The sequence below is a fragment of the Bos indicus x Bos taurus genome, chromosome 2 (genome assembly GCF_003369695.1).
Source record: "Bos indicus x Bos taurus breed Angus x Brahman F1 hybrid chromosome 2, Bos_hybrid_MaternalHap_v2.0, whole genome shotgun sequence".
NCBI lineage: Eukaryota > Metazoa > Chordata > Mammalia > Artiodactyla > Bovidae > Bos > Bos indicus x Bos taurus.
This window is the reverse complement of record NC_040077.1, coordinates 66,368,344-66,383,381: the sequence shown is the minus strand read 5'-3', so window position 1 is coordinate 66,383,381 and position 15,038 is coordinate 66,368,344. Positions and strand designations below refer to the sequence as shown.

Sequence of the window (15,038 nt, the reverse complement as noted above, 5' to 3'; positions counted from 1 at the left end):
CAAGTTGTACATCTTTTTTAAGTTGACATTGTGTTGCAAAATCTTCTACATATCCTGGCTCCTCCCTTACCTCTTAGAGATATCTGAGAGGCTGCATGCTGGGCTTAAGTCCTCAGTTTTGTCGTTTTGTCTGCCAATTAAAACAAGTCTCAACTTTTAGGTTCCCTTTTTTTTTCAGTTAACACAGGTCACACTGTCTCTATTATAAGTACTTAACTCTGTCTTTGCAACATGAAATCAGCTACAGACAGTTGGCAAATGAATGAACACAGCTATGTGCTAATAAAACTTTATTTATAAAAGTCAGTGGGCTAGATTTGGTCTATGCCCACTGTGCTTTTTGAACTCCTGTTCTTAACACAACCCACCCAATAGTTCACTCTTTGAATTCTGAGTACATATCAAAGGGTAAGTTTTGTCAGGGAGAAAGAATGGATTTATCAATAAAACCATTACTGGCAAAGCTCAGAAGAATGAAGCCTTCAGGAAATAGGTCAGATGTTTCATTTGCATATGCAAAGCCCATACTGTGGTTTATTTTATATATCTTTCTTTGCCTGCATGAAATCTTTTCCTAATCTCATCTTCTCAATTTCCCCTTCAAGCTCTCATCCTCCAAACCTTTAAACGATAATAAATAAAATTTTCCTATTAAAGATAATGGCTTTCAGGGATCTCTCTGCAAAAAGGAAATGAGGGAAAAAATCTTATTAGGACCTATCTCTATCATATAGATTTATCTGCAACTCTCCAATTATAAATTTGGATTTTGTTTTATCAATCAATTCTATCTTTTTTCTTATAATATCCCTCTAGGACATCAAAAAATGAAATTAATTCCTGGCAATTTCCTAAGGCAAAGGGGAAAAATGTATAGAAAATAACTTGGCTGAAAATGAAATCATAGGCAGATATGAAACACCATGCAACTAAGTGGTAAAGTATAATAATTCAATAATGATCACCTATTTACTTCTAATTTAAAAGATGTATTAGTGTCCAGCCAGCGAAACAGAAAAGTACATGTACTTTTCCAGGTCACACTGATCATCTCCGTTTTGGATTCTCTATCAGTCACCAGTACTATTAGAGCTCCAGTACCTAATCGCATCTTTTTAAATAATTTATTTATTTTATTAGAATGTACTTGCTTCACAATGTTGTGTTAGTTTTTGCTGTACAATGAAGTGGAATTAGCCATATGTATACATATATCCCCTCTCTTAGACTTCCCACCCACCTCACCCCCATCCCACCTCTCTAGGTCAGCACAGAGCACAGAGCACAGAGCTGAGTTTCCCATGCTTTATAGCAGGCCCCCTCTAGCTATCTGTCTTACACATCGTAGTATATATATGTCAAACCCAAGTTCCCAATTCGTCCCACCTTCCCCTTCCCCTTCTGTGTACACACGTCAGTTTCTAGGTCTGTGTCTCTATTCCTGTCTTAGAAAATAGGTTCATCGGTATCATTTTTCTAGATTCCACATATATGTGTTATTCTCACCTTTATTTTATATTTATGGACATGAATTACTTTCTTAAATATGTCATACTGAGTGTCTGTGCTGTATTAGTCATCAGTTGTGTCCTACTCTTTGTGAACCTTTGAACTGTAGCCCCCAAGGATCCTCTGTCCATGGGATCCTACAGGCAAGAATACTGGAGTGGGTTGCCATTTCCTTCTCCAGGGAATCTTCCCAACCCAGGAATCAAACCTGGGTTACCTGTGTCTTCTACATTGCAGGTGGATTCTTTACCTGCTGAGCTATCAGGGAAGCCCATTCTGAGTGTCACCTTATCCCTAATCCTCGTTTCACCTTAAAAGGACCAAGCTTTGCCCTCACATTCTCCAGCACTACATGGGGAGTTAACTGAAAATCTGGAGAAAATTGTAGTGGAGCCCCAGCCTGGGACAGCAGTAGGCAAATGGCCAAAATCCCTCTTTTGGGATCTCCTACCTCCAAGTTCTCTCCCCTGTGGCTGGTCCCCAGATATTATGTAACTACTCTGATTCACAGCCCAGACAGTGTGATCAAGTCAATTTTCCCTCTTGGCATTGTAAATAATGAAGATTGAGAATTGAAAATGCTCCTATTAACCTAGCATCTAAGCAAGCAGCTCTTCTAATTTAAACATTCCTATTTTTTGGAACCAGACAAATAAGCTTTATTAACAATATTGTCTAGAGGACTTTAGGTTCAGGTAAATTTATTGTGCCTATAAAGCCAATCACCATTTCCATTTCCCATGGATATCAAGCTAAACTTTCTATGAACTTTAACAATAAATGAAAATTGATTAAAATCACATATGCTGAATTACTTTCTCCCAAGCATAGCTAACAATTTTCTGAATAAACTTGACCTTTTCTCTTCCATTCATTTTAACATAAAGGTGAATGAAAATCACAATCAAACAAGTATATCAATCCACTTGGGCAAGCCTAGAAAAAAAACTTATGTCTGTGAAAATGAAAGGTAATTTACTCTTTTTATTAAGATGTATTGTAAAGTCACAGTTGTGATCTAATGCATGTTTAGCAGCTCTGTACATCTATTTATGATTTTATGTTTGTTTTTTTTAATGATTCATTTGCTCCAGAATGAGGATAATAGCTCTTAAAGAGAAAGAGATTTAGATATGCTTTTTGTTTGTTTGACTTAGAAATGATTCTTTAATGTAAATCCTCCCATATTAATAAAACCATCTACCTCTAACACGGTTTTCTGTATAGTGTTTTTTCAAAGTGATTTCACATGTATTTTACTCATTTGATCTCATCACCAGTACAATGACATTTTTTGTGTGTATGAAACTTCAGCTTCCAGAAGAAGCTCATCTCTCAACCAGTGCACATCCTTATCCCCTTTTCTCACCCTACTCACCCCGTTGCAGAGTGACTTAGATATAGTCCAAGGCAAAACAGGCTCCAAATTGCTCAAGGTATAAAGACAATAGAGACTGTGTTAAGAAGAGCACAGATATAAGAGACTCTATCTTTTTCTTTTCTGCTGTGCTGTACAGCATACTGGATCTTAGCCCCAAACCAAGAATCAAACCCAAGCCCCTTGCATTGGAAGCATAGAGTCTTAACAACTGCACCACCAGGGAAATCCCAAGATTCCATCTTCTCAGTTTAGCATTTCTAGAGGTTTCCTTTAGATTGACTTATTTTCTATCCATTCATGCAACTGATTGGTCTGAGGCTGTCATCCCAGAGATACATCCTACTCTTAGGGAGAGAGAATTCAGGATGGGCCCGAGGAAATATGAGATGAATCAGGGTATTCCAGTCTGTTAAATACCAGAAGGAGTCCTATGGCTCACATGTGAGCAGGTAATGTCACCAGACTTAAATATGACAGGAGAGTATGAAGGCACAGTTCCAATTAACAAGGAAAAAGACATTTGTCTTGAAATTGTCACATGACCCAGGGGAACAGAAGCCAAATATGTTAGGAAACAGGGTAAGATGTGACCATTCAAGATCAAAGCCAAATATCTTACACTATATAATAATGCCTATTTTACTATCTAATAATTTGAAGAGCACAGAAATCAAATGGCTTGTCTAGTATCACATACTTAATCTGCTCAGAAAAAAAAAATGAGGCTTGATGATTCTTGTAGGGTACTTTCTAGGGGGTCTCATAGCAACCCTGGAGCTGAGATGAGACCCTCGAGAACCCAGGCTTCTTCCTCTCCCCTGTGACAATCTCTGGTGCTTGTGCCTTATTTGCAGAGTCTCTCTCAGGTGGTCACACAGGGGACCTCCAGTGGACCAGGAAGATGCTGAGAGCAAAGAGCATCCACTGAGATTCTCCTCTGACACCAAGAGTGGCTCATTTCATCCTATGGGTACACCTTTCCATATCATCATAACCTACCAGTAACTTTTTCTGACTTCAAAATTTATATCCTCCATGATGGTTTTATTGACCATACTCTCATGGTTGGAATGATGGTAAATTTGCACCATAAATCTTTATTGAATACCTACTAAGTACTACAAATTGGATAAAGTTCAGGGAACAAAAATACAATACATGGTTCTTACCTGTACTCAAGTAACTTACAGTCCATTGGGATTGATTCTCAAAGAAACTGGCCATCACATTACATCCCAGTAAAGCTACTTACAAAATTTCAGAGGAATGATTTCTTCAACACGAGTAAAGCCTGAGTTCAAATACCTCTTCCACAAGTGCCCATGTTTATAATTATTCGTCCAAGAGAAAATTAATCCCTTCTATCCAGAGGTATCTTTCTAGGCTTGTACTGAATTGTCATTGACAGTTTTCACTGGCATTTAACTTTTCACATTATTTTTGTAGATGTCCTCAAATTGCCATTTCAACTCTAAGATTTTATAAAAGTCTATTTTGCCATCTTGACAGAGCTATAAATCCCTGCAAGAGAGGGACTTCTTTTTATCACAGCCTCAGCTTTCCAGGCATAATATCAAACAGTTCCTTGGATGTATCTAGTACTCTATTTTTCAGGGTTCTGATTGAAAAGTACCTGCATGCACTCAGGAGTCAAGTGCATTAGTGTTCAAGAGTAGCTCTATCTTTTTAAGATTTTGCTCTTTTGGAATATTTTATCTTCTTTAAACCTGTGTTTCCCCACATTTAAAATGAGAATGCTGCTGCTGCTGCTAAGTCGCTTCAGTCATGTCCAACTGTGTGCGACCCCATAGATGGCAGCCCACCAGGCTCCCCTGTCCCTGGGATTCTCAAGGCAAGAACACTGGAGTGGGTTGCCATTTCCTTCTCCAATGCATGAAAATGAAAAGTGAAAGTGAAGTCGCTCAGTCATGTCCGACTCTGTGTGACCCCATGGACTGCAGCCTACCAGGCTCCTTCGTCCATGGGATTTTCCAGGCAAGAGTACTGGAGTGGGTTGCCATTGCTAATGATTCCTAAAATGAAGAATTGTTGTAAGATTTTTTTTAAAACATTTAATAATAAATGAGCTGGCACACAAAGAGCCTTGAAGCATGATATTTAACTAATCTTAAGTGAAATAAAGTGAAAGTGTTAGTTACTCAGTAGTGTCTGACTCTGAGACCCCATGGACTGTAGCCCATCAGGCTTCTCTGTCCATGAAATTCTCCAGGCAAGAATACTGGAGAATTTCCTTCAGTTACCATTTCCTTCTCCAAGGGATATTTCTGATTCAGGGATCAAATCATCTGAGACATCAGGGAAGGGTTTAATTATAGCTAAAGAGATCTGAATTCACATCCTGTCTCCTCTACTTACAGGTAATGTTCATATATTCTCTGTCAACCTAAACATTTTTACAAATAAAATGGAAAGAATCATAATATCCACTTGCTGAGATTTTGAGAGCATCAAATGAAATAATGTCTGTGGAGCACTTACCACAGTGCCCACTATACAGAAAGCACTCAATAAATGTAAACTTTCAGACTGACGTTCGCTATGTAGATTTAGGGGTATAGTGTGTAAATTCACAGGATCTTATATAGTTAAATAGGATTCCATCATTTATCCAAAGCTCCATTTTTACCTTTGTTGTTGTTTAGTCGCTGAGTCCTGTTCGACTCTTTTGCGACCCCATGGACTGTAGTCCACCATGCTCCTCTGTCCATGGGATTTCCTAGGCAAGAATACTGGAGTGGGTTGCCATTTCCTTCTCCAGAGGATCTTCCGACCCAGGAATCAAACCTGAGTCTCCTGCATTGGCAGGCAGATTATTTGTCACCGAGCCACCAGGGAAGCTCCTATTTTTACCCTAATGTCTTACAGTTTGTTGGTTGTTCAGTCATGTCTGACTCTTTGCGACCCTACAGACTATAGCCCCCCAGGCTCTCCTGTCCATGGGATTTTCCAGGCAAGAATACTGGAGTGGGTAGCCATTTCCTTCTCTAGGGAATCTTCCTGACCCAGGGATCAAACCCCAGTCTGCTACACTGCAGGCAGATTCTATACCATCTTAGCCACCTGTACCTAAGTCTTAGTTGAGGAATGAGAAAACGCTTTCTGATGTTAACAATAGTAATAGTGAGGTATCACAACACTCCTGCGTATCTTCTGTTATGACTTTGATGACAACTAAGCCTGCGATGGCTGTTTGTTCACTGAACAAGGGTTTTATAAGGCAGGAGAGCTAATCTACAGATGAATAAGAGAGACACAAATCTTGAGCTTAAATTGCTTATGATCCCATTTGGGAGTAGGATGTGCACATAAGGAATACCACTGGAGTAGAATATGTACTTACTGACATGAGGCATTTATGGTACAAATGCAATGGATCAACTCTGTTCACAGATACAGAGCAATAAAGAAAACCTCCACTGGAAAGGTTGTACTTAACACTTAATGTCATGCTTAAAAGCAGAGATGAGGTGAGAAGAGATAGATGAGGAAATAACAACGTGGTCAAAGAACCTGATGCATAGAAGGGCCCTGGATGACGACGGGAAAGGATGAAGTTGTTCTTGTATTGGTGGTGTGGATAACTTTAAGAAACATTCGAAGTGAGAACTGGCTTTTCTAGAAATTTTACTTAAATTTCAGCGATTCTCCACATTTTGAGATCACAATTTTCTTTCAGTTTCAATGAAAGTTTTGCAGCTTCTGTTTGGAAAAAGATATACACACACATTTTTATAGAATATCCTGAATACTGGGAAAGATGGAAATAGAACCCTCGGTGGGAGAGGGGGAAATACTTTTAGTTTATGAGACTAGCACAAGGAGTCTCCACAGGGTAAAATGGTAATGGAGGTGGTTACTGGTTCTCCAATATCAACAGCTTTGTTTGTTTGTTTTCTTTTGGAGACTTGCTCAGTTTTCATTTCAACGGCCACACCTCCACCTATAACATAGAGATGTTTTGAGAGAAATAGACTTAGTCTTTAGGGTCTAGGGGTGTGGCATGTGGTTCCAGCTTAAACTAATCATACAAAGTCTACCCTTTGACCACAGTTATTGATTTAGGGAAGGGTACAAAACACATATTTAACCAAGCAATTTACTGAAAAGGCTGGCTGGAAGGCTGCTGGGAAACAAAGATCCTTGATTTTTCTGGGAGGACTTCCAGAAGCAAATTGCAGAACTTTTCTCTCTTTATCTATATGGTTCAGGGCAGAGCAGCTGCAGGAGTTACTACTAGCCATATTCTGTGACCATGATGGGGAACCAGGCTTTAGAATTCAGTCTATGCCATAGAAAGTGGAATGAAGACGTGGAAAGAAACATGGTTCTTACTGACACTTCTGAGTCACAGAATCAATATAGCTCTGAAGTTCACCTGCCACCACTGCTTTTATGGTGACCACTAAGTCCCTTATATGGTTAAATAGATCTGAATTCACTACCATGTATAAAACAGATAGCTATTGGGAAGCTGCTCTACAGCACAGGAAGCTTGGCTCGGTGCTCTGTGATGACCTAGAGGAGTGGGATCAGGGTTAGGAGGTGGGAGGCTCCAGAAGGAGGGGATATATGTGTGCATATAGCTGATTCACGTTGTCAGAAACAACTAACACAACAATATAAAGCATTATACTGCAATTTAAAAATTAATTTAAAAATCTAAACTCAATGTTTATTGGTGGTATCCAACAGCACCCTAAATAATGCATAGCAAAAATGATATATACTCTCTTTCTGTCCACAGAGAGTCAAGCACACCACTTTGCTTCCTATTGCTTCCTTCTGTCTCTCCCTTGTTTCCTCTGCACCTCCCACACCGTGTAGTCTCTGTTCTTGTGTACTGATTCCATCCTCCTTGATGGAGCTGGTAAAGCATCAGGAGGCTTCCAGGCCCTGTCTTTCCTCAGTTGTTGTATTTGCTTGTCTTAATAAATAAATCTTCCTTTCGCTAATATTAATTTCTTTTTAAAACATCACTATCAATTTGCAACTGGTAGACAGAAAAGTTCTGTAGATCTAAAGCACAATGTAGTGATTATAATCAACAATACTGTATAATAAAGTTCAAAGTACTAAGAAACTAGATCTTAATTGTTTCCAACACACAAAAAAAGACATGATAATGACGTGATGTGATAAAGGTGTCATTTAGCACTACTGTAGTAACCATATTGCAATTTGTAAATGTACCAAAATAACACTTTATATATCTCAAGCTTATGTAATGTTATATGTTGATTATCAAAAAAAAAAAAAAACACCCAAACTCTAGAGATTATGTTAACAGCCTCTGCCTCTTTATTCTGCCTCTCAAGGACTGCTAAGATTTTCTTCTTCATACTTAAATATGTGCCATCACATCCAGAAAAAGTTAGAAAATTCCCTAATAGGAATGTAGATATGGGGAGGTAAAAACTTCAGTCTACCATCATAGTGTTTGCAGTGTGTTCAGAGACACATGGAACTTATAAGAACCCATAAGTGCAGGATAGGAATTCTTGCTTTATATGTTAGGGAGCTACTGAAGGGCTTTAGGTAACTTATATGCAGAGTACATCATGAGAAATGCTGGGCTGGAAGAAGCACAAGCTGGAATCAAGATTGCCAGGAGAAATATCAATAACCTCAGATATGCAGATGACACCACCCTTATGGCAGAAAGTGAAGAGGAACTCAAAAACCTCTTGATGAAAGTGAAAGTGGAGAGTGAAAAAGTTGGCTTAAAGCTCCACATTCAGAAAACGAAGATCATGGCATCTGGTCCCATCACTTCATGGCAAATAGATGGGGAAACAGTGGAAACAGTGTGAGACTTTATTTTGGGGGGCTCCAAAATCACTGGAGATGGTGACTGCAGCCATGAAATTAAAAGACGCTTACTCCTTGGAAGGAAAGTTATGACCAACCTAGATAGCATATTCAAAAGCAGAGACATTACTTTGCCAACAAAGTCTGTCTAGTCAAGACTATGGTTTTTCCAGTGGTCATGTATGGATGTGAGAGTTGGACTGTGAAGAAGGCTGAGCACCGAAGAATTGATGCTTTTGAACTGTGGTGTTGGAGAAGACGCTTGAGAGTCCCTTGGACTGCAAGGAGATCCAACCAGTCCATTCTGAAGGAGATCAGCCCTGGGTGTTCTTTGGAAGGAATGATGCTAAAGCTGAAACTCCAGTACTTTGGCCACCTCATGCGAAGAGTTGACTCATTGGAAAAGACTCTGATGCTGGGAGGGATTGGGGGCAGGAGGAGAAGGGGATGACAGAGGATGAGATGGCTGGAAGGCATCACTGACTCGATGGACATAAGTCTGAGTGAACTCCGGGAGTTGATGATGGACAGGGAGGCCTGGCATGCTGCAATTCATGGGGTCGCAAAGAGTTGGACAGGACTGAGCAACTGAACTAAACTGATAATAAAGTTTAATTTATAAATTAGGCACAGTAAGAAATTAACAATAACAGATAATCAAATGAAATATTTTAACAGTATACTGCAATAAAAGTTGTATAAATGTGGTCTCTCTCTCTCTCATGAAATAACTTGAGCTGTACTCATCTGTCTTCATCTTGTGATTATTCGAGATGATATAATGCCTGCATGATGAGATGAAATGAGGTGAATGACAGAGGTACTTGACATAGCCTTAGGCTATGACTGAACTTCTGATAACAGTCAGAAGAATGATCATCTACTTTGGGTGATCCTAGATCATCCAGGCATAAGGATGTCAATGGTGAAATTTCTCATCACACTATTCAGAATGGTACAAAATTTAAATTTATGAATTATTTATTTCTGGAATTTTCCATTTAATATTTTCAAATTATGGTTGACCTCACAAAACTGAAACTACAGAATGCAAACAGGGGATAAGGGAGGACAACAATTTGTGTGTGTGTGTATATATATATATGTGTGTGTGTGTGTGTATAGGTATATATATGTATGTGTGTGTATGTATGTGTGTGTGTATATATATTTATGGAGGAAGGGAGAGAGACAGAAAGCTGTCACAATTCATATATGTATGGATTGCCTATCTGGAGCAAAAAAAGAAAGTAGAAGAACCCCTAAAGTACCAAAGTGTGTATTAAGAAAGAGGTGGCCCCTCACACTGTTAGAATGCCCATCATCAAAAAATCTACAGCAATAAATGCTGGAGAAGGTGTGGAGGAAAGGGAACCCTCCTATACTGTTGGTGGGAATGCAAATTGGTACAGCCACTATGGGGAACAGTATGGAGGTTCCTTAAAAAACTGAAGATTTAGCTACCATATGATCCAGCAACCCCACTCCTGGGCATATCTGAAGAAAATCATAACTCAATAGGATATATGCATTTCAGTGTTCATTGCAGCAATGAATACAATACAGGACAATAGCCAGGACATGGAAGCATAGATGTCCATCAATGGAGGAATAGATAGAGAAGATGTACATATATGCAGTGGAATATTATTCAGCCATAAAAGAATGAAATAATGGCATTTGCAGTGATCCTGTGAGTTTATTAGTATAAGCATGTATTTTTTTCATAGAAGAAATTAACACATAAATTAATAAAACACTGGAAGAACCACAGTCCAAACCCTAGCTTGCTACATTCCAAAGCTGCTCATGACACCACACTGCTTTTTCATACCAAATGACTTTTGCCTCTCCTCTGATGATGTTTTTATTCACCCTTTCAACTTGGCTTGTGGCTCCCTGATACAAACACACACACACACACACAACTTAAGTAAGTTAAGCATTATTTTCTTTTCGGTACTTGTTATTTGATTCTTTGCCAACCAGCCACACAACAAACTGTTTGACTGAAGGTTTCATATTATATCTAGTTTTCTAAATGATAAGAGACATATAGTAATAAAATAACATTCCCAGAGGACATTTTCACACATTACTTGCTATTTCACTTTTAAAATTTCCATCATTAAAAGTGCCAAACAGCCATAGGCTCAAGATATAATAGCTTCAGCTCCAAATAAAAGAACCTTCTTTATGGATGAAAGGTGTGAAAAGGACTATTTCATCAGTCTCTCAGCTACCCTTCCACAGAACAGTGTAGTTAGTGTATGAGGACAGCAGTTAAAAACCAGTCTTTAAAATAGTATAAGATCTTCCACACCTAGATTTCAGATCATTTTGGAGGCCAGTATTAATTTATTTTTCCTTTTGTCCTAGCTTTTCATATGGGCAAATTTGGGCACAGAGGGGATAATGAGCTTGGCAGAGAGTCAGGAGCAAGACATTGATGGAAAATGGGCACATATTATAGGATGCAGATTTCATTGCTTCTCATATCCATTTCTCATCATGGAAGCACAGTCATCCTGTTACACTTGTATTTGATGGTTCACTGAACAGCCACAATGACAAATTTTAAATACCTATCAAATGTCATAAAATGTCACAATATTTTTTGTGGTTTGTAAAAGGAAAATGAAAACTGATAAAGTTCATGTATATTTTCTACTAGTTCAATACCCTAAATACCATACTATAAGACTTTCAACAAATACTAGTCAGTAGGAGTTAATATGGTCATATTAAATAAGGGAGTGCTACATGTTTTCAAGGGAAAGTAGTTATATTAAAAAGAGTTCTTTTACAATGCTCTAAACTATGTCTTTGGGTGCATCACAATTCAGCTGATAATAAAAGCTGCCTTTCAATAGAATACTCTAAATTTTTACAAGACTCCAATTCTCCTGTGCAATTATGGAATTTGAAATGTAATTCTCCCTGGAACCATCAAAGAATTGAATCAGAGAAATGCTGTTGAGAATATGGCAAGAGAGAGAAAAAAAAAAGAACCATTTCAAAGATCTATTTTATTTTGCTATTTCTTGGTGTCACATTATATTGTAAGCCACCGTGTTGTTATGAAAAAAGACAACTAGAAAAACCACTCTAGACAACTGAATATTTCTAAAATGTTGACTCAGGGATATTATTTTTCTTGATAATTATATTTATTCACTATGGTCATCTATCTATGAAATACATAAAGAATTTCTAGAGAAATGAATCCTCAGTCAAGGTACAATTGTTTACCTAATGTTCATTATGAACCCATCACCATTACTGATACAAAGGGTGTATAAACTAGTCCAAAGAACTGAAATGGGCTCATCCAAACTTGACTTCTGTCTTTATTTCACAATCAGTTAATCACTAATTCCCATAGTTTCCATCTCCTTTAATGATCTCTCAAATCTCCTCATCCTACTGGATCCCCAATACCAGTACTAAAAATTATTCCAGTAAGTTCCTAACTATTCTACTTGTCTTCAACTTTGTCAGCTTTAATACATTCTGAGAAATATTTTGGAAATAAAACTATGATTATACCACCTCTGCTGTTGAAACCCAGAATATTTACATTGAAATCCTGAGTCCCAGTATATCTGTATGATTATGCAGGGTTCTCATGAGTGAGTTCAGTCTTCTTCCTTTTCTCGCTTTGATTTTTGTTCCTCTCTCAAACACTTCATTGAAGTTAAACATCATGTAGTTTCCTAAGCCAGAAAGACCACTTTCTCTTCCTCCTTCAAGTTCCTTTTAATGTTTCCTCATCCTAGAATATACTCCCCTCATCTTTTGTCTGACCTGCTCTACTAGCCTATTAAGAATTCAGGAATCACGTCTTCTATTATGTTTTTCCTCTTCCTCTCCTTCTGTATGAGTTAGATCCTTTTGCTATGTAAACTCTTAGCTTAGGCAATTATATCTGATACTGTATTTATATAGTTTTGCTGACTTCCATGAGACATCTGCTAGATCTTTGAATATAAAGATTAGTTTCCCTAATCTTTTAGGTGTTTAACCTACACAAAACCTGGCATATGGTTATCAATTCAACAAACAAATGTTTGTGGCATAAATAAATGAATAAACTCAAAATGGAGAGAATATGTATTCATTTCATCCTAATTTGCAAACTTCTCATGTTATTCTTTACTGCAAATTATACCCAATGTGATAGTTGGTATCTAACTCCATAGTGTTTATTTCTAAAATTTTTAACTAAATGTTTTGTTTCAAACATTAATCATGTATTTAAATGATCAAACTATGATTCATCAACTGTAAGATTAGCTACTGTTGTTGTTGTTTAGTCACTAAGCCATGTTTGATTCTTTTGTGAACCCATGAAGTATAGCCCACCAAGCTCATCCATACATGGAATTTTCCAGGCAAGAATACTGGAGTGGGTTACCATTTCCTTCACTAGAGAGTCTTCCTGACCCAGGGACTGAATCCACATGTCCTGCATTAGCAGTCTTTACCACTGAGCTACCAGGGAAGCCCAAAATTACCTATAAGACACCAAAAATGGTAAGACAGTTCTCATCTACAAAGATATTAAAATATAGGGAGAAAATATGTGGCTTATAAACAATGAAACAAAATTCCTTGAAGTCATACCATGTGTTTGGCCCCATGATGTGTTTTATATTCATAATTCTCTTAATGCTCAAATCTTCCTATGAGGAGGGTGCTTTTATTATTCTCATTTTAAAAATTAACAAGCTGAGTTCAAAGAAAGGCAATTTCCCCAAAGTTGCACAGATTGTAAGTAGCAATGCTAGGGTTTAAATCTCTAACTACAAAGTGCATGTTTCATTGCTTGAAATGCTTCTAATACTCCTTTATTGAACTCAGCACTGAGAGGAAGACCAAAATAATAATAATAATAATATTGCCTTTATTTTAGAATATAATTTTTTTGACTTTATCATACCCAGACACACATATAGGAATACAAACACACTCAGAATTTCTAAACAATGTGGTAAATGTTATAATTTTAACATTTTATGATTTTAACATTTAACATTTCTTTAAATGTTATCTATGAAATATTACAATAAGAAGCAGACTCACAGATATAGAGAACAAACTAGGGGTTACCAGTGGCGCTTTAGGAGTGGGGAAGTGGGAGGCATAAACTGCTGAGTTTAACATAAGCTTCAAGGATGTGTTGTACAACGCGGGGAATATGGTCAATATTTTGTAATAACTGTTAATGAAAAGTAACCTTTAAAAATCGTATAAAACTGTTAAAAACTAAATGAATAAGTAAACTGATGTTGAAGCAGAAAACATTATCTATAAACATTAGAAGTAGTTTTGCATGTAAATTATAAAAGATCTCCTGAAAAATTTGAAGATAACTCAGGAATTGAAAAAAAACAAACTATAAAAAAATTTAGAAAAGGAAATAAACAAACAAAAAATCCCCAAAACAAAGATGAACTGAGGAATAAGTATTAGCCTGGAATGTTAATGACATCTTAGGAAGAGGCATCCTCATTTATGGGAAATTTAGGTAAATTTACGGGAGGACAGATACCTTCTACATAAATGCCATTCCATTACAAGTATGTTATATAAATAGTTTACATATTAAGATGCTAGTAGAAAATAAACCCATCTAAATATTGACTTATAAATAATGCAAAAATGCAAAAAATTTTCTAAATTTCAACATGTTGCAGGAGGATTGAAACAATTTAGTGTTGAAATCAATGCCATCGGTTATGAAACTAAGTTAACTCTTCTTGATTGTTACTAGGGGATTTCAATATGATTCAGGATGTCCAATATTAGAAAAAAAATATCTGAGCTATTTTTGCACTTCTTAACTGCTCACTATTCCATTCCTTTAAAAATTCAGGCCTGCACATGGCACATGTAAACAACCATAGTTTTTCACACCAATTTACTTTTGTCCGTGTCTTAGTGTCAATTCTCTGGAACACTAAGGTAGATGAGGGTAAATTTTGCTTAATTCACTTCTCTTTTATCTTGGTCCCAGGTGATTAATATCACTGGCTATTCCTGGCTGGCCAGGACATCCTCTTCCTTCAACCCTTCCCCAAAGCCTGTACTCTACCCCATCACCACCAACAACTGATTTACCCAGAGTCCTTACTCTTACAGTACTATTCTTTGCTAAAGATAATTAGATCATCTATATCAAACACAGGCACTCCAGGCTGATAATATTATAATGAGATATCCCTTTCCATCACTGTTTTTATTTTAACCAAAGGTAAAGCTGGTCCAAGTCAAAATTATGAGGAAAAAAAACTTCAACTTAAGAAACATCCAAATT

General features: G+C 37.2%; 1 protein-coding gene across 1 annotated transcript in view; it reads right to left on the bottom strand.

The window, feature by feature from the left end:
* The window catches only part of DPP10 (dipeptidyl peptidase like 10), a 1,640,795-nt gene that overhangs the window by 1,309,876 nt on the left and 315,881 nt on the right, over positions 1–15,038 (bottom strand). The gene's annotated exons all lie outside the window — the stretch shown is intronic.